The sequence below is a fragment of the Puma concolor genome, chromosome B1 (assembly GCF_028749965.1).
Source record: "Puma concolor isolate L17-30 chromosome B1, mPumCon1.1.hap2, whole genome shotgun sequence".
Classification (NCBI taxonomy): domain Eukaryota; kingdom Metazoa; phylum Chordata; class Mammalia; order Carnivora; family Felidae; genus Puma; species Puma concolor.
Window position 1 is genome coordinate 103612458 of NC_141670.1, and position 19735 is coordinate 103632192.

The window sequence follows — 19735 nt, forward strand, 5'->3', positions numbered from 1 at the left end:
GGAAAAGGAGTACAGGAGACAGGGAGAGTTTTCCTGCTGAGGAGTCCACTGTTCTTTCAAGTACATTTCTTAAACGTTTGCCTGGTAAGACAGTAAACCATCCTGTCTGTCAACAAGAACAGTGTGTACCCAAGGATGGAGACTTGGTTTATTCAGGGAGTGACTACTGCTAGAAAAAGTCGAGACCTATGAATGTGGTGGAATTTTGTTCCAAATTATCTCCCCATGGGTGGGATGAATGAATTAACTGTAGTTCTGCACTGAAGAATTCACAGGTGGCAATTATAATAATTAAAGTGTGTCCAGGCAAAAGTGTGCAAAAGTAAGTTAGGTGGTGGTTAATATTAAGCACTATTTTGGATCGAATTTCACATCCTTGTTTTTATTTTCTATTTTTAGTCTACCTAAAATTAGACACATTTCTTCTGAGTTTAGTACTTTCTGATAAGTATTACTGGGAGCATGGCTTCAAGAATACATCTCTGAGCAATTTTGGTTAAGGTTTAGAACTCACACATTCTCATCTTTTGAGGCTATGAGAAAACAGAAAACATTTTGGTGACCTGAGTAATTTGAACTGTCAAGGTCCTACATCTCTTTAACCAAAATATTATCATCTGTGGCTATTGTAGTTGTAGGAGATGGATACTCTAGATAGCACGGTGATAAAACTGAGGCCTCTCGAGTTGGACTACATGAGTTCAAATTCTAACTCTGCCATTTATAAGTCATTTGGCCATAAGCATTTATTTACCCATCTTGTGCTTCAGTTTTCTCATTTGTAAAGTGGGGGCAATAATAGTACAGTGTTTATTTCATAGGATTATTGTGAGAAATTTAAGAATCACTTACAACAATGCCTGGAACAAAATACGCATTCAATAAATGTGAAATACTAGCTTTGTGAAATTGCTAGCTTTTTGATATATTTTGTACTCTGATATTTATACTAATAGCATCCATTTTTTCATCTATTTTTCCTCAATATATTAATCATACTTATTTTAAATGTTTTTGATAACTAAAATATCTGGATCAATATGTCCATTTCTGTTTTATCTTTATGGCTTTTAGTAATTGTTTCTGTCTCCTGGAATGTCTGATAAATATCTCCTGAAAGTGCCAGACATTGTTTCTTAAACATTGTAGAGGCTTAGGGATGAAATATTTCTCTAGAGAGGCTTTCCCCCTTCCTCTTTGAGGGAGTTGACTACTTTAATCCAATCAGAGATAGACTGCAGGCTGCATTACAGGGTTTTGTTTTGATTTTAGATTTTTTTTATTTTTTTGAACAGTGTTACGTTCACAGGAAAAAAAAAAAAAAAATGAGCAGAAAGTACAGAGTTCCTGTATGCCCCTACCTTTATACATGCATAGCCTCCCCATTATCAACATCCCTTACCAGAATGCTGCTTTTTTTTTTTTTTAAACCAAGGATGACTCTACAGTGATGCATCATCATGCATCAAAGTCTGTAGTCTGCTTTAGGTTTGCTCTAGGTACTGTGCATTCTGTGGGTTTTGACAAATGTATATGACGGGTACCCACCATCATAGTATCATAAAGAATAGTTTCACTGCCTTAAAAATCTTCTATGTTCCACCTATTTATCCCTCCCAAGCCCAAACCCCTGGCAACTATTGATCTTACTTTTGTCCTCATAGTTTCACCTTTTCCAGAATGTCATAGAGTGCATTATAGTTTTTATGAGGTTCTTTTCCACCTCTGATCCATCCCTGTTCTTAGAGAGGATGCCTCTTGTATAGACTGAATGTTTATGTCTCCCCAAAGTTCATATGTTGAAATTGTCACCCTTAATGTGGTATTATAGGTGGGGCCTTTGGAGGGTAATTAGGTCATGAGGGAGAGGTCCTCATGAATGGGAGTAGTGCCCTTATAAAAGAAACCCTGGAGAGTTCTCTTGTCCCTCCCACCTTGTGAAGACACAGTGAAAAGATGGTTGTCTATGAACCAGAAAGCCTGCTCTCACCACACTGAATTTGTCGATGCCTTGATCTTGGACTTTGCAACCTCCAGAATTATGAGAAATAATGTGTTATCTTTTTGATATAGCAAAACACCCTCCAAAGACTCCATCTAAGGACCTGGGGATGCCCACTGTGACCCTCTCTTCTTGGTGAGTTTTTTGAGACTGAAAAACCTCAGCTGTACTTACACAGGTTTTCTGCTTAGTTTCTTAATATCCTGTTCCATGCAGCATAGGAATTTGGGAAAACAGGTCAAGTGTCAAGCTTGATTTTCCAAACACCCTTCTCACTGGCATCTCAGACTCATAAAATTCCCATTTTTCTACTTCCCAAAACTGCCAAAAATCCTGTTGCCTTCTCTGCCTGTTAGTGACCTCCAGCCCACATCCATGACCTTGTCCTTGGCCTCTTGCTTAGTGCTCAGAGTAAGCAAGTGCTATTTTGCCAGAGGAAAAATCAATTGCAGAATGCCAACTCTCCTCTCCAAGTTTCTTCCTTCTCCAGAATCTTGGTGCTTAAGTCTGAATTTCCCCAGAAGTTCCTCAGTGCCTTCAAGCAGATATTGTTTTGTGTATTTTGTAAGCTTTTTAAGCTTTTGTAGCCATTCCTGGTGAGAGCGCTGGCCTTCATCTTGGCTGAAAGTAGAGGTCCTAACATACATTCCTGATAGATGTTTCTGTATTCCTTAATTATTCTATTAAGATTAACAATAATATAAACAGTTTAGCCAAGCAATCTACCTATTCTATAAACCACATCCTTGATTTTATGGATGATTTGTCATTCACAAGAATAAATCTGTACTTTATTTAATATTTATTTATTTATGTATTTATTTATTTATTTATTTATTTATCAAGTGAGCTAACATACAGTGTAGTCTTGGCTTCAGGAGTAGATTCCCATGATTCGTCACTTACATACAACACCCAGGGCTCATCCCAACAAGTGCTCTTCTCAATCCCCATCATCTATTTTCCCGACTCCCCCAACTCCCACTCCCATCAACGCTCACTTTGTTCTCTGTATTTAAGAGTCTCTTATGGTTTCCTTCCCTCTCTGTTTGTATCTGATTTTTCCTTCCCTTCCCCTATGGTCTTCTGTTAAGTTTCTCAAATTCCACATATGACTGAAATCATATGATATCTGTCTTTCTCTGGCTGACTTATTTCACGTAGCATAATACCTTCCAGTTCCATCCATGTTGTTGCAATTGGGAAGATTTCATCCTTTTTCATCACTGAATAGTATTGTGTGTGTGTGTGTGTACATCTTCATTATCCATTCATCAATTGATGGACATTTAGGTTCTTTCCATAATTTGGCTATTGTTGATAGCACTGCTATAAACATTGGGGTACATGTGCCCCTTCAAATCAGCACTCCTGTATCTTGTAGATAAATTCCTAGTAGTGCTATTGCTGGGTGTAATAAATCTGTTCTTTAGCTTGTTGTTACATTAATATATTTGATCATCTCTTGTGTAAAACTTGAGAATTTTTTTTTAATTTTTTTTTCAACGTTTATTTATTTTTGGGACAGAGAGAGACAGAGCATGAACGGGGGAGGGGCAGAGAGAGAGGGAGACACAGAATCGGAAGCAGGCTCCAGGCTTCGAGCCATCAGCCCAGAGCCTGACGCGGGGCTCGAACTCACGGACCGCAAGATCGTGACCTGGCTGAAGTCGGACGCTTATCCGACTGCGCCACCCAGGCGCCCCTAAAACTTGAGAATTTTTAAATAAATTTGAAAATAATCTGGTGATCGTACTTACATTTGTGTAGTATATATGAATTTCAACTAACTAGTAGAGATATTGTAGAAATATAATATTGTTTTCATAAGCCAATTTAATTTCAATCTTGAGCTCTCATTTTACTTGGGTGGCAGAAACTTAATCTCAGTTAATTTGTAGATTTCCCCAGGATTGTGTTTAAGTAACAAGGGACACAAATAGTTCCAAAGAATCTAGGGGGGAGAGATTGTCATCTGTCCATGATATATCCAGTGACATGAGCATCATCCTGTCTCTTCATTCAGTGGTCCAGTCTGGCATTTCTTCACCTTCACTCTTGTCCTCACAGCTCTTTTAGATCTGCTGACTCTCTCCATTTACATTGTTTTCATTCTTGAATGAGTGAGAAACTTCTGGTGCTCCTGAGCCTTTCTAGATGGATGAAATTGTTCCAACTGTCTAGACACACTACCTGTTTCGTTTTGTTTTTACAGGGCTTGCTGCGTCCCTGGAACTAAGCTCTGACTCTCTTTTGGATCAGTCTTCCAATTCCAGGGAGAGATAGAGCAATGATTCACAATGTTTCGCCCCAATATTTTTGTTTATGCTATGAGTCCTTTCAATTCTCCTAAACACTGCAGCAATAGTTTGCTTTCTGTTGTCCCAAGCATTCTCTGAAAAAATGACAGATTAGCCTAGCTGGAAAGGAGAAAGTGAAATACTGGTGAGAAAAACAAAGCAAAACAATAGTTAATATTTCCAAAAAAAAAGTTTTAGTACTATATTCATTAAGACTTTACTTATTGAGCTCCTAATATATGCCAGGCAATATGCTAGAATAGGCTGGACACTAGACTGTGATGATGAATGAGAGGCAGTCCTCACCTCAGCCACCTCCAGATCCAACAGACTTCTGCTGAAATATGGTAAACACACATCTACATACCCTCCCTGCCAAAATTACATAAAAGTGACAGTATAGGGTTTTGTTTTGTTTTGTTTTGTTTTGTTTTGTTTTAAGGCACAAACCTATAGAGGCAAAAAAAGAAATACTTACAAGTAGAGAATATGGCAGCATTGGAATATTGGAAACTAGAAAGCATATGGAAGTGGCAAAATGAAATTAACAATTAAAACCAAAGCGGACAGTAAGGGAAACTGAGAAGGCTGAACAAACTATAGGAACTCAGAAATATTTAGAACTATCAGAATCGGGGTGCAGGTGGTGCTGACAGCAGGAGGATTAGTTGCAGGTCTGTAAGAGAAATGAATCGTTAGCCAAACTTCTACTTTCCAGGTGAGAGTGTGGTTGAGTCTGCTATGGGAAGCCAGCTAAACACGAAAACAAAGAAACAAAGAAAAAATAATAAATCAACCTCACCAGAGCACCCTACCGGGATGTGTACCTGCCTGTTCCAATCAGGTTCTTTTATTACTTTATTTTTAAATATGCACAGACAGCCAAGGATTACCAGGCAATTAAGGAAAGCTTATGCCAGGACAAACAGAACCAAATCAAAAACACCTGAAGAAAATAGAAATTATGTATGGGGCAGAATAAGACTCAAAAACGAACAAACTTGATAGTTCATTTCCCCAGGTGGTAAGAAGAGATGTAGCATCTGACAACAATGAGAAAAGGCTATAGAATAAAACTATTCAGAGAACAATAAATAAATAAATAAATAAATAAATAAATAAATAAATAAATAAATAAAAATTGCTCTTTGAAGTTAAATAGTAAATTCTCAGAAAAAAGTCTGGAAGATAAACTTGATGCAATCTTCCAGAAAGTCAATCAAAAATAAAGAAATGGAAAATGGAAAAGAAAAGGAAAATATTAGAGTTCAGGAGGCCCACCACTCTAGTAAGCAGGAGCTCTAGAAAGAGAGAATGCAAAAAGATAGGGTAGGGTATTTTTGAAGAAAAATTCCTTAAATAGAGGATATGAGTTTGTAGATTGAGAGAGCTCACTTATGCCCTGCGTGATGCCTGCAACGACAAAAACTCACACTAAGGTGTGCCATTGTGAAATTTCAGAACCTTGGAGATAAAAATCCTGCAAATTCCCAGAGATTAAAAATATACAAAAGATCCAGAATCAGAAAAGCACCAGGCTTTTCACCTGCCACATGGAAAGTCAGTGGAGCAATCCTTTCAAAATTCAGATGGAAAATTGTTTCAAATCTTGATTTCTGTTCTCTGCCAAATTTTCTAACAAGTGTGAAGGCAGAATAAAGACATTGCAGATATGCAAGTTTAAAAATTTTTTACCTCCTTTTCAGGAAAATACTGGAGAATGGATTCCACAAAATAAGGATAGAAACTGAGAAGAAGATCACATAGGATCCAGGAAACAGGACTTGAACCAGGAAAGAGGCAAGGGGATGTCCAGGTAGATTGACCAGTTCCAATTTGCCTGAGCCTGAGGGTGGTGCCAAATGTGGAACTTTCAGCTTTAAAACTGGGCCGATCCCTGGCAAATTGGGATGAGTTGGTCATCCGATGTCCAGGATAAGAGTGAAGAGAAGTCCCAGGCAGAGAGCTGGCAGCAGATATGGAACAACTGGACCAGATGGGAAGGCAAGAGTGCTTCAAAAAATATATATATTTTTAAATATTTATTTACTTTTGAGACAATGTGAGAGACAGAGTGCAAGCAGCGGAGGGTCAGACAGAGGGAGACACAGAATCTGAAGCAAGCTCCAGACTCTGAGCTGTCAGCACAGAGCCGGATGCGCGGCTGGAACCCACAAACCACAAGATCATGACCTGAGCCGAAGTCGGAGGCTCAACCAACTGAGCCACTCAGGCGCCCCACAAGAGCGCTTCAGATGGGTTATCTGGAAAATACATCCAGGGGAAAAGACATACATATATATACTTACATATGTGTGTGTATGTATTTCCTGGTGAGTTTGAATGTATTAAAAATTAAAGAAATTCCTCTTTTGGGGGGAGTTTAGAAAAAAATAAAGGCACACTGGCAATGAAACCAGTGAGGGTAGTGGAGACAATAGGGAAAACAAAAAGTTATAGATGAAAGAAAGTGAAACTGGGACATTACCATGGCTCTTCTGTGGATTATATTTACATAACCCTGCTAATGTAAGCACGGACTATTGCTCCAACCAGTTCTATCTATCAAAATGGAGGAGAAAGAGGGAGGAAGAATGTGTGTGAAGAAAGTTCATAAATCATTGTCTTCAATAGTATTTTTTTAGTCTCCTAAAAAAAAAAAACGCATGTTATTTAAAAACATGGAGGCCAATTCCAGAAAAAAAAAAAAAAAAAGTTAAAAGAGTTGAAAAAACCTGCTTCTGAAGAATGAAAGCAAGTAAGGGAAGACACTTCTTAATTTCATTTTATTAAAATTTTTTTTAAGTTTATGTATTTATTTTGAGAGAGAGACAGACAGAGTGGACCTTAGAAAACCAAGCAGGCTCCGCACCATCAGTGTAGAGCCTGAGGCAGGGCTCCAACCCGCAAACTGTTGAGATCATGACTGAGCTGAAACCAAGAGTTGGATGCTTAACTGACTGAGCTATCCAGGTGCCCTAAAACTTTTAAATTTTAAACATATTAGAAAAACTTGACTTTTAAAATTATGAACATGAATGTCTTTGAGAGAATAATTATTTTTAAAAGAAGTAGAGTCAGCAGCTTATCTTTTTAACTTCATTTATGCAATATTTTACAATTCAGAGTTTTTACATTTTAATGTAGTCAAATGGATTAGTTTTTTTAATGATTTGTTCTCCGATGTCTTAATTTCTTTATGAATGTGATGTCAAAACACAAGACACAGTGAAAGAATTGTTAGAGTATGTGTAGTATATTACTAATTATGTTAGAAACATACCAAGAAATACTGTGTTTTGTTTTTGATTGGAAACATAAGTAACTGGGGCACGTGGGTGGCTCAGTCCCTTAAGCATTGGACTCTTTTTTTTTTTTTAATACAATTTATTGTCACATTGGTTTCCAGCATTGGACTCTTGATTTTGGCTCAGGTCACGGTCTCACATTCCTGAGATGGAGCCAGACATCAGTGTCTGCCTCTCTATCTGCCTCTCCCCCACTCATGCTCTCTCTCTTTCTCAAAATAAGTAAATAAACTAAAAAAAAAAAAAAAAGAAACATAGATAACTAAGGTACATAAGCAGAGAATAACAATGGTAGTACTATTCTGTATCTGTAACATTTTATATCCCTATTTTAAAATATGTGTAATTAACAAGGTATTAACTGTAACAAGGTTTTCATTGGTAACAAAGTACGCTTTAAAATTTTTCTGTAGTTTCAGATATTTAACAGTTAAAAAGAAAACCAACAGACAGCCACAATACACAGAGGCAAGGCTTACCATAGTGGAAGAAAGTACTAGTGCCAGGGAGCCCAGAGAAAGGGTAACCCAGATTGGAGTGGGGGGGAAGAGGCTGAAGGGGCTGGTGGGGGTGGGGGGGTGGGGAGGTGGTTAGGAAAGACTTCCCAAAGCAACTGACATCCGAGCTACCACCTGAGGGAAACATTGGTAGCCCTGGAGCTGTGTTTCCCTAAGAAATTAAGGGGCATTTGTGATATGTGTGTTGTGGGAAAATCACAAAGACCCTTATAAATCATGTTTCCTGAGACTAGACATCCCGAGGTAAGGGTGAATCCTAAAGGGTATTGAGCAGCAGGGCACAAGCGGATCCTGGCAGACCAGGTGAGGAATCCAGGGTCTGTATTTAATTCATAGAAGCTGGAATTCTCTACAAAATGGTCCCCACCCCCCCGCCCCCCAACCCCGAAACGATGCCTTTAACTGTCTCACTGGGCCTACCGGTTTGCTTTTTCTGCCTTCCCCTTTGCAGAGGGCAGAACACTGCATTTGTTCTTAATTGCTTTCCCCTTTTGTGGCGCAGGCCCCTGGCCTTCCCGGGCCTGGGCTTCAGTGTGTCAAATGCTCCCTTTCTGTTCCAGCAGCAGCTCCTGTCTGTCCCTCTGCAGCCCTGGTTCACAACTGTGAAGGCTTTGTCAATATGTGTTTTCCCTTTTGGTCTCCTTTCTGTGCCAGAACCCCTCCCCCTCTGCACGTGTGGGATGCCTGGACGCGGAATCACACGCGGAGCGGCCAGGACTCCTGCCCACTGCCCACTGCCCTCAACTTGTTTGCTGAGCTCCGCTCCAGGGGCCTTTCTGCTGTGCGGAGGCTCCCCTCCCTGCGCAGTGTGTTTGCTGAACCCGGCAGTCTCAGAAGGGCGGAGAATTGAATGTTTTTCTGCCCAAGCCCAGCTTCAGAGAGGACGGGGCTCGTGCTAAGAATCAGCGGGTATTTATCATGGCTCAGGTGGCTGAGGTTTATTTTCTTCAATGGTAGTTTTTGGAAATATTTGGAAATATTTACTTAGTTTCACTTGTGTGATGTGAAGGCTCTTTCAGTTTGGTTTTCTGAATCCCTCTTCTAAAAGAGAAGTTACCCTAACGGGGAAACATAATTAGATTTTGGTATTATGCACTATTTTTTAATGCTGTCTTTTTTAGTATGAAGTAAAATTTACATGTAGTGAAATGAACATAAATAAATCCTAAATTGTGAGTTTTGATAACTATATACACACATGTAGTCATTACCCAAATCACGATAAAGAATGTTTCCATCACTCCCAGGAAGTTCTCCTGTTCTTCCTTTAACTCATCTTTACCCCTTCAAAAACTGCTCTTAATTTCTGTCACTGTAGCTTAGTTTCCATGTTCCTAAACTTCATATGGGTGAAATCAGATAGAATGTATCTTTTTTTTGTGTCTCGTTTCTTTTGTTCAACATGTTTTTGACATTATTCTATGCTGTTGTGTTCTTTTCTATTGCTGAGTACCATTCCATTACATGAATATACAATTTATTTACATATTCTCATTTTGGTGACCATTTCAGTTGTTCCTACACACTAAATTTTAATGTAAGTAAACTGTTTAAAACACTTTAGAACTTTTCTTTATACTAGAGATTTTTCTTTATGAAATCAAAATTAAATTTCTGATTACCTACAAAATTGGAATTAGATTCTCTGTATTCTGTAGACTCTGATTCTTGGAAAGATAGACATTTGAATATAAAAAAAATGTGTCTTGATGGTCCCTCAATTCCCATTCAGAGTCTAAAGCCACATTAAATAATGCTAGAATTTGAACTCTTCCTTTACATATTACTTTGTGAACATTGAGCAGCTAATTCACTCAAACACATTTTTTAACACAATTATTTTTACTGTGTTTCAGAATGAAAGTGGAGAATAAAATAGTTCGTGGGTATTGTTCAAAAGCCAGGTGAAGCTTAAATTAGAAAGACTGAGCCCCCTAAACTTGGAACTTGGGTGTAGAATTTCATTCCTGTTGACTTCTGCAACTAACTATTTGAATTAATCATCTGTTGCTCTGTAACAAATTACCCAAAAACTTGGTAGCTTAAAACAGCAAATAATTTTTTTAATGTCATCATTTCTGTGGCCAGAAATTCAGGAGCTGGTTAGTTGGGAAGAAGTGGCCCAGGGTCAAGGTTGCAGTCAAGATGTCAGGACATATGGTTAAGAGGAATTTTAAGAAAGAAAAATAAGAGAAAATATGCTTAAAATGGGCTTTTTTGTTTTTTGGGTTTTTTTTTTTTTTTTTTTTTGAGAGAGAGAGAGAGAGAGAATCCCAGGAGGGGTGGGGGGAGGGGGAGAGGGGGGGAGAGACAGGGCTTGAGCTCACCCATTATGGGACTTGAACTCATGAACCCTGAGATCATGACCTGAGCCACCCAAGTGCCCAATTTACAATGGGTTTTGAAGGAGGACTAGCAGTTCATCACCTGAACTAAGAGAATGTGGCAGAAGGTAGAGGCAGGCAGGGGAGATAACAAATGCAAAACCAGGAACTTTTCAGTAGTTTGTTAGCAAGAAAGCAGAGGGAGTAAAATTGGAGGAAAAGTTCAGGAACGTCACTGTTCACATTGCTAAAGAATTCTGACTATTCCACAGCAATTTGGATCTGCTGAGATATTGATTTTAAGCATGGAGTAACACCCGCAGATTTGCATTTAGAAGGTAAATTAGAGGAGAGACTAAGAGGCTAGTAGAAAACTATTGTAAAAGCAAGTGGGGAGAGGGAACTGATATAAGACAAGGAGAGGTGTTATTAGAATCCTTCCCCTCACATGTGGTGGTGGATGGGAGAGTGAAGGATCTAGAAATACTCCGAGGATTCTGCATGAGTGACTGATTAACACTGATGTCTTTAACCAGGCCAGGGGATGTGAAAGAAAGAGTTGATCTCAGAGGGAAAATGGTGAGTTAGAGTTAGCTAAAGGATGTCCTGGTTGAGATATTATGATAGGGAAAGATAGGATTCAGTAGGCAGAAAAGGAGAGGCTAAGGCTTGAAGGTCCCTGGGTGGGGAAAAATACTTATTTTAACACATTTCTTCTAGGCATGTCTGACCTCAAGCAAACTCCCTCAGGCATAAAGTTCCCTTTAAGAATGCAACGGACACGACCTCCTGCCCCTCAGGTTTCCCTGGGAAATGTGACAAGCAAAAGACCTGACTGAAAATAAGTAGAGCATAAAATATATGACCCACAAGGAACAGTATGGCCATAGGCCACCCCTCATACAATGAAAATTAGCCAGTCAAAAAGGAATGACTAGGCATTTTGAGTTACCTAGCCAATAAGGGTAGAACCTGAGAAGGAACGGGGCAAGGAGACGGGCCCACCAAAATCCTATAAAACAAGGACCCTTGCCTATAGTCGCGGGTATTCACTTTCAAAGGTCCCCTCTCTGTAAAGAGAGCTTTCATACTATTCTTACTTTCTGACCTTGTACTCTAATAAAACTTTTTATTCTGTGTCCCCCTCTTCATTCCTCGAAGCAGTGTGACAACGGCACCCCGGGCGTTGAGGTAAAAAAATCCTGCAACGGTGTGAGTTAGCAGACAGGTAGATAAATGTGTCTAGTATCATTTGATGATTTAGAAGTATAGTTTGCCATGGGTAGGCCTGCTGCAGGCTGGGTGACTCGGTAACAAGTGGAATCCAGAGCTCTGGCTCAGCAAGGAATCCCTTATATAGATCAGTGGTTCTCAAGTAGGGACAATTTTGCCCCGCAGGGGACACTTGCCAATGTTGGGAGATATTTTTGTTTGTCACAATGTGTGTGTGGGAGGTGCTACTGACAAATAGTGGGTAGAGGCTGGAAACGCTGCTAAACATTCTGTATTGCATAGTACAGCTTTCCTTGTCCCCCCAAACAAAAAATGATCCGGCCCCAAATGTCAATAGTGGCATGGTTGAGGGTCACCGGCCTGACTCAATTGGAGGAGCATGCGACTCTTGATATCTGAGTTGTGAGTTCAAGCCCCATGTTGGTTGTAGAGATTACTAAAAAAAAAAAAAAAAAAAAAAAAAAAATTAATAAACTTAAAAAAAAAGAAAGAAAGAAAAAAATAGTGCCCTGGTTGAGAAACCATGATTACAAAAATAATCTCTTCTATGATATTCTCCCACAGATCATGTGATTATAGCGGGGGTTGTGACTAGGATCTGTGACCTTGCTGGTTCAATCAGATTTTTCCAAGTTGAACTCGGGAAAGAAAGCTTTCTTGGAGGTGGAAAAATGTGATCCTGAGATAATTGCAGCCATGTTCTTGCCACAAGGAGAAAGCTGGTCTATGGAGAGAGAAAAAATGAGACAGAGAGCTATGTGCATGTCATCCGGCATACTTTCCCTTTATTGGCATTTTTTTTTTTTTTCCTCCTATGAGCTTAATGGGGGAATGCAGTTTCCTGCTTCCATAAAGTTGAGGGCCTGTGATTAGGTTCTACCACTCAGAACCAACCATGGGACATTGATTCAGGAGAGGGTAACTTTATCAGGGCTGGGCCAGGCCTGTCCTCAGTCCCCCTTGGCTACTAAACACTGTGTATGGTTGCAAGGCAACTGTGTATCTTATAGGAAAATCGTGGACCAAGTAGCAGGCTAATGATAGTGGCAGAAAAAAGAAATCATTCAGAGCTTAAAGATTAGAGCCATGTGGTTTGGGAAAGGGAAAGGTAATATGCTGTGGTGTCACAGTGGTATTGTTGGATCGATCTGGCAGGGTCTCACCCTAAATAGAAAAAATACCATTACCACGAATCCAGGCATGTCTCCCATGAAACCTGGGGAGATTTGAGAAGTCACCCCTGCCCAGACATCCCTCAAATTGATGTCTGCCGGTATGTTTTGCTGATGACATGTCCTTTACATTATTTTACTGTAACTGCCAAACTTATGCAGCAGCATGCCTATTTTTGCTAAGGCTCCAACTCACCGTATCAGTCTGGGTTCAGTTAAGAAAAGAAAAACCACTCTGTTTAGTACAGTTGTGAAAATTTTAATATAGGGTATTAGTGGCTTCACCAACTGCTAGAAAAACAGCAGCACAGATCAGGGAAACTACCACTGAATAGCTGAGTCTGAAGTGCCAAAGACAGTAGGGATTCTCAAGAGATGGCTAGGAAGTGACAGCAATCCTCAGAAAGTCCACTAACTGTCCTGTTCTGCAGCTTTCTACTGGGAGCCACTGGTTCACCAGACCTTTTCAGGAACTTGTTGGGAATTTCCTGTCTGGCCCATGCCTCTGAGTGCAACTCTCACCTCTACTGCCTTCCAAATATTGGCAAATGCTTCTCATTGACAAATGCTAGCAAGGGATTCTGGGAAATGTAGTTCCAGGCTTCTCATCCACAGTGGATAAGGGGACCTTGTAAAGAGGTGTGGATGGTGCCCCACACTCCAGTAGTGTGTGTGGTGTGACCACTCTAGCAAGGTAAGCACAGAAAACATTCCACAAAATCCACCTTTTAGAGTTCTTGGTAGAATAGGGTGGAGAGATCTAAGCTTTCAGAGGCAATAGATCTGAGCTTCTTACAGATTTGTCTCATGCATGGAGAGTTTACCAGCAGTAGCTTCTCCACTGGAGAAGTTGGCAGTGTGATTTGGGCATTGTCCAGCCTGCATGCCCACCAAGGATCATTTCTTAATCCTGCCAGACATTGTGCCAAGGTACCTAAAATCCTTTAATAATTTTTTTTCTTTCTGGGGTGCCTGGGTGGATTAGTTGGTTAAGCATCCAACTCTTGGTTTTGGCAGGTCATGACCTCATGGTTTATGAGATGGAGCCCCATGATGGGCTCTGGGCTGACAGTATGGAGCCTTCTTGGGATTCTCTGTCTCCTTCTCTCTGTCTCTCATAATAAATAAATAAACTGTAAAAAAAAATATTTTTCTTGCTTATGATAGTTAGAATGGGTTCTATTGTTTACAGTTAAAAATCCTGCCAGACACCTTAAAAAAAAATCTCTCTTTTTTACCTAAGCTAGCTTGAGTTGGGTTCTGTCACTTGAAACTAAGAGAGTCCTGATGTAAACAGCTTTGTTAATTTGGGCTGAGAGTAAGAAGCTAGTGGAGGGGAAAAAATTTAAATATAGGTAAGAGTAAGATCCTAATTCTGGAGAATGAACCTTAAGCCTCAGATTGGAAAAAGATCCTCTCACTCTCGGAGCGAGAAAGGAAGTAAGAAAGAGTGTGGACACATGAGTTTGTAGGAGAAGGTTGAGAATTCAGGACACGTAGGCTTGTTAAGTAGGAATTAAGGCCATCTACTGGGAGAAAGGGGAAGGTTAGGATCTTAAAGAGAACAGTGAAAGACTAAAATCAATATCAGGAGAAAACTGAGCAGGAGCATATTTAAAGAGTTGCTTAGAAATGCTGAGGGTCCCACTGAGACTGATGACCCCAAATTTGCTGCAGGGCCAATCTGTGGTATGATTGGTTGTGTCCAGTGACACTCAGCAGCCCATACATCGGGGCAGGTGATGGTGGGATCAGGTCAGCGCGACACATGAGGACGGTAGGCTGGACTGAGGAGGGTGGGAATAATGACAAGATGGTGGCTGTTATGATTCCTGATAGGCCAGGGGTTGGGCAGAGAAGACAGTGGAAGCAGGAGGAAGATTGGGAGGCTGGGTGAAAAGAGAGGAACTAGAAGTTTGCATGATGTCAGAGAGTAATAGGAGATGTGGTTGGGGTGGTGAGGGAATGTGGAGGACAGGAGGAAGCTACCAGCAAGGGGGAATCAGATTGGAAGATTTTAGAGGAGAATGGCAGCGTCCAGGGTGTGAGGGTGACAATTACAGCATCCTTCAGACGGTGAATTCTCTTTATCCCCTTTCCCTCTTTATCCCCTTTCTCAGGCAAAATCCCTCTTCAGTTGTTCTTCCCTGCATATCCTTTCTCATCTTATCCAAGTAGTAAGATTGCATAAAGGGGAAAAAAGGAATACTGTAGTTCCACCCATCACATGCCTCAATCCTGGTTAGGCTGACTTCCGGGATGGACACATACCCACCCCACAAAGGCTTTCCTTGTAAGAGCCTGTTTCCTATTCTCTGACCTCTGCCCGAATGTTAATGGGATTCTGCTGTGTCATCTCATTTATTCTGTTGGATTGAGTGCTCTAACTGGATAGATCCTGTGTATCTGTTTTGTTGTTGTTGTTGTTGTTGTTGTTGTTGTTGTTGTTGTTTTTAATCACTGTATACTCACTATGCCAGGGTCTGACACAATAAATCTGTTGAATAAAGAAAAGCCCCAGATAAACCATAAACTGACCCCAGGTGTGGGGAGCAGGCTGGGGTGGGGGTGGGGGTCAGTGCTGAGAAATTAGCTTTTGATAGGAAAGGCCTGTAGCAGTCGGGCAACGGATTCATAGGGACTTAATTTTGGTTTTGGAGTGGGATGGGTGGGGACTGAATCATCAGCATGGAAGATGAGGGTGGGGTTTAGTGGTGAGAGTTTTTGGCAGAATGAGGGATGAGAAATTGAAACCAGTCTTCCTGTTATTTTTAGGCATTAAATAAATGATCTCATCTCATCCTATCCACCACCCCAAATTAGGAAAAATCAAATCGTTTTCCAAGGTCACAAACTAATAAGATCACAAAACAAAACCTTACCCGCCCAAGGATGAGTCCTCTCCGGAATTCAGAATCCTTGTCTGAGAATATTATCTATTCTTTTGACAAAATTCTCTTACAAGGTTTCCTTTTAATTTTTTTTCAATCTTCCTCATCATTCTGAATATCAATGGTTTGCAGTTAATAGCAACCATTGTTAAACATAAAAACCCCACACCACAATGGATTCATTCATCCATTCACTCACCCTTTCACAATATTCAATGTTCAGCTACTAAGTGCTGGGCGCTCTGCTAGGCGCTGGGGGTTCAGCAAAGAAAGAGAAAAAGAGAGACAGGATACTTGTACTTTTATAAGTAGGCTGAGTATTTTACTGCTTGTTATTGCTAACAGCTCTGAAGATTTCAATCAAGCTTAAAACATTCTGTCTGAAAGATTCCTACGACAATCTTTTTTACCTATTTATCCAAGACCTACATTCCCATCTCCTGGTAAGGAAGTTGATTTGCATCTTACTGGGTAAATAAAAATATTGTTTTGAATAAATAGAGTGGAAGGACATCTAAAGCTAAGAATCTCCTGAGGAATCTCTGTTTGTATTCTCTGGTGAGCACATGAATCTCAATAAGGGGAGATTAGAGTCCTCTAATAATATAGCACAGTTGGCTCAGGAAAAGGTTCTGAAAGTAAATCTGGACTTATTTTCCCTAAGGATACTACACACACTTTAAATATAAAGGGCAAGGATGAGCGAGGAGCCACTGGAATGCTCTCTGCATTCCAGGATCACAACTGGAATGCCAAAGTGATGAGGCAAACAGGGCAAAATCTCCAGAGGAGAGTGGCCTCACCTCCCCTTCTCACCCAAAGATGCTCATGGATGGATGAGCTGAGGCCAGGTAGGTGGCTTGAACTAAATTCCAAGTGGTGCTTCTGGAGTCCTTGGCACCATCAGATGGGGACTGTGGGGGCTTGCATGTCAAGAGACTAGGTTAGCTGTATGTCAGTGGGGGCCACTGACAGAAGACTCTGGATGAGGAAGAATGGGGGACAGAAGGGAAATGGCACCAGGAATCATCAGGTTGGCCCCCAAAAGTTGGGGCCTACCAGACCTGATAAGACAGGCCTTGCTGCAGTAGAGCAGTGGCACCAAAGGAGGTTAATTTTGCTTTCATTAGGAGGGTGGAGGCTGAATCATCAGAATAGGAGCTGAGAATTATAAAGTTTTGGGAAGGAGGAAGGAACATGAGGAATGAAACCAATCTTTCAAACCAGTTGTTAGACACTTTCACAAAGTAGTTCATTTAATGCTAACTACCACTTTATTTTTTTTAAGAGTATTTATTTACTTATTTTGAGAGAGAGAGAGAGATGGCATGAGTGGGGGAGGGACAGAGAGAGAAAGAGAGAGAAGGAGAGGGGGAGAATCCCAAGTAGGCTCCCCACTGCCAGCGTGGAGCTGGAGCTGGGAGCCCAACGTGGGGCTCAAACCCACAAACCATGAGATCATGACCTGAGCCAAAATCAAGAGTCAGACACCCAACTGACTGAGTCACCCAGGGGCTCCCCCTAACCAGCACTTTAGATAAGGAAACCTAAGATCACACACCTGCTGCACAGCACAGTGGGGATTTGAACCCAGGTCTCTCTGACCTCAGGGGGTGTGTTCTTTCCAGCTCTTGTCCGAGAGGCAGGACATTCCTGCTTTCCCTTTGTATCTATCCCCTACTTTACCCCTCAGGCATTCTCTTGTTTCTTTCTGCCTATTGCAAATTCACATTCCTTTCTCTCTTTCTTCTTTAAATAATTACAGTTTGCAACAGCAATATTTATTAAACAAAATTAATTTTAAAAGTAGAGTAGTTGAAAGTTTTATAGTCTTTAAAACACAAGACTCCCACTCTTCTAAAATTAGGGAAAACTTGTACTTACTTGTGCAAAGCCGATTACCCATTTGTTCTCTCTTTATCAATCATTATATTTAAGAGTAACAGTAGGTCAATGGATATATGATCAAAACACTAGAGTTGAGAGATGCAGAAACTGCAACACACAGAAGCTCAGTGACTTGTTTACAATAAATTGGCTAGTTCCTGAGTGATCCAAATAATTGAGGACAAGAGTGAAAGCGGGAAAATCCCGAGTTTACAAATAAATTGAGTTTCAAATGTTGGTTTGTAAATCAGTTATTTGACATTTGGTATATTTCCCCAATGAAAAGAAAATTTTAGGTAGGAATGCAACATGATTATCTCATCAGAAAATAGCTGGCATCTATTATTTGTATCCAAGAACAGTACAGCAAACAACCCCAAATTATTATGCAATACTTAAATTTAACACAACATAAAGACAATACACTGAGTGAGAAGGATTTTGATTTTAAATGCATGAAAGAGAAAACTTAGGAAGATGAGAGAGTTCACTGGACCATCTGAGGACCATCACTGGACCTCAGATTCTGAGGTTGACTTTTGGACACTGACCGGGGACTTTTGGAAATGAATGATAGAAACTTGTTTTTAAGAGATAGTAAAGGAAATTTCCCGAGTGCCCATTATTTATAATACCCAGGAGATAAAAAAAAAACAAAACCAGTCATTCAAAATTCATCAGTTAAATATACCATTCAAAGCAGCATCTAAGTGGCAGTTTCTCTTTATGCACTTTTCACCCCATGCACAAAAAGGTACTTTCCTTCTTTTGGTTTGCTGTACACCTAACCAGATCATCCTTTCTTTCTCAATTCTTCATTGCCTGGTAAAATATCCTCCCTCAAAGCCTAATTCAAATGTCACATCCATTTTTAAAATCCCTTGAGGGGCGCCTGGGTGGCGCAGTCAGTTAAGCGTCCGACTTCAGCCAGGTCACGATCTCGCGGTCCGTGAGTTCGAGCCCCGCGTCAGGCTCTGGGCTAATGGCTCAGAGCCTGGAGCCTGTTTCCGATTCTGTGTCTCCCTCTCTCTCTGCCCCTCCCCTGTTCATGCTCTGTCTCTCTCTGTCCCAAAAATAAATAAAAACGTTGGAAAAAAAAATTAAACATAAATAAAATCCCTTGGGAAAATATTAGCTGTCCCTCCATTGAAACCAGTTGCATTTTGATTGCATTTCTTTCATAATATACAGTGTGTCTCCTGTTTTCGTTTTTGGGTGCTCAGTAAATAGTTGTCAAATACAATTAAATTCTAATAATTCAGATTTCTTCTCAAGAAGTGCCTTCAGATTGCCTTTGCAAAATTGTGTTCCCCACACCCCCGGTCCCTAGCCCTGCTTTAGTTTCTTTATAGCATGTATCATACTTGACATAATAGATATTTGTTTATTTTCTGTCTCTTCCACCCAGTGTATGACCTACTTTGTTTCATTTACTACACCATCCTTTCCTCAGCATCAAGACCTGTGCCTGGTCCAGAGCAGGAGTTGAATAAATTGATGTGACTGGAAGTAAAAGGAATATCAACTGGCATATATCAAGACTCTGGATCTAATAATTGATTATTTCTATCACTATTTAGCTGTAGGACACTGGGCAAGTCATTAACCCACGCTGGGCATTTCCCTATAAAATCAATAAGATCTGATGGAATTTCATTACTTTGAGAGTAGGAAGTGAGACAGGGAATGTGTAAGTTGAGTTCAAGTGTCTCCTGGGTGGCTCAGTTGGTTCAGCATCTGACTCTTGGTTTAGGCTCATGTCAGGATCTTGCAGTTTGTGAGTTCGAGCCCTGCATGGGGTTCTGGGCTGATGGTGCTGAGCCTGCTTGGGATTCCCTCTCTCCCTCTCTCTTTGTCCCTCCCCCACTCATGTTCTCTCTCCCTCTTTCTAAATAAATAAATAATTTTATATTAAAAAAAAAGAAATGGAGTTCAAGTAGATGTGTATGGGAAAAAGAATGCTGCAGGCAAAAGGCAGAGAGAAAGCAAAGAGCGTGTGAGGAGGGAGAGATGCAGAGAAAGGGCTGCCTTCAGGTGCATGGGCCTGTCAAGAATGCTGTGGGGGGGGGGGGAAGAATTCTGGGGGGACTGGAGGCCACA

The 19735-nt window shown here is 40.5% G+C and overlaps 1 long non-coding RNA gene across 1 annotated transcript; it reads right to left on the reverse strand.

Moving 5' to 3' along the window:
- Nucleotides 1-3820: 3820 nt before the first annotated feature.
- On the reverse strand, nt 3821-8894 carry LOC147581786 (uncharacterized). Its single transcript, XR_015250253.1, has 2 exons — nt 8549-8894; nt 3821-4422 (listed from the first exon to the last, which is right to left on the reverse strand). It is a non-coding gene; the product is annotated as an uncharacterized LOC147581786 (long non-coding RNA).
- Between the last annotated feature and the right edge of the window lie 10841 nt (nt 8895-19735).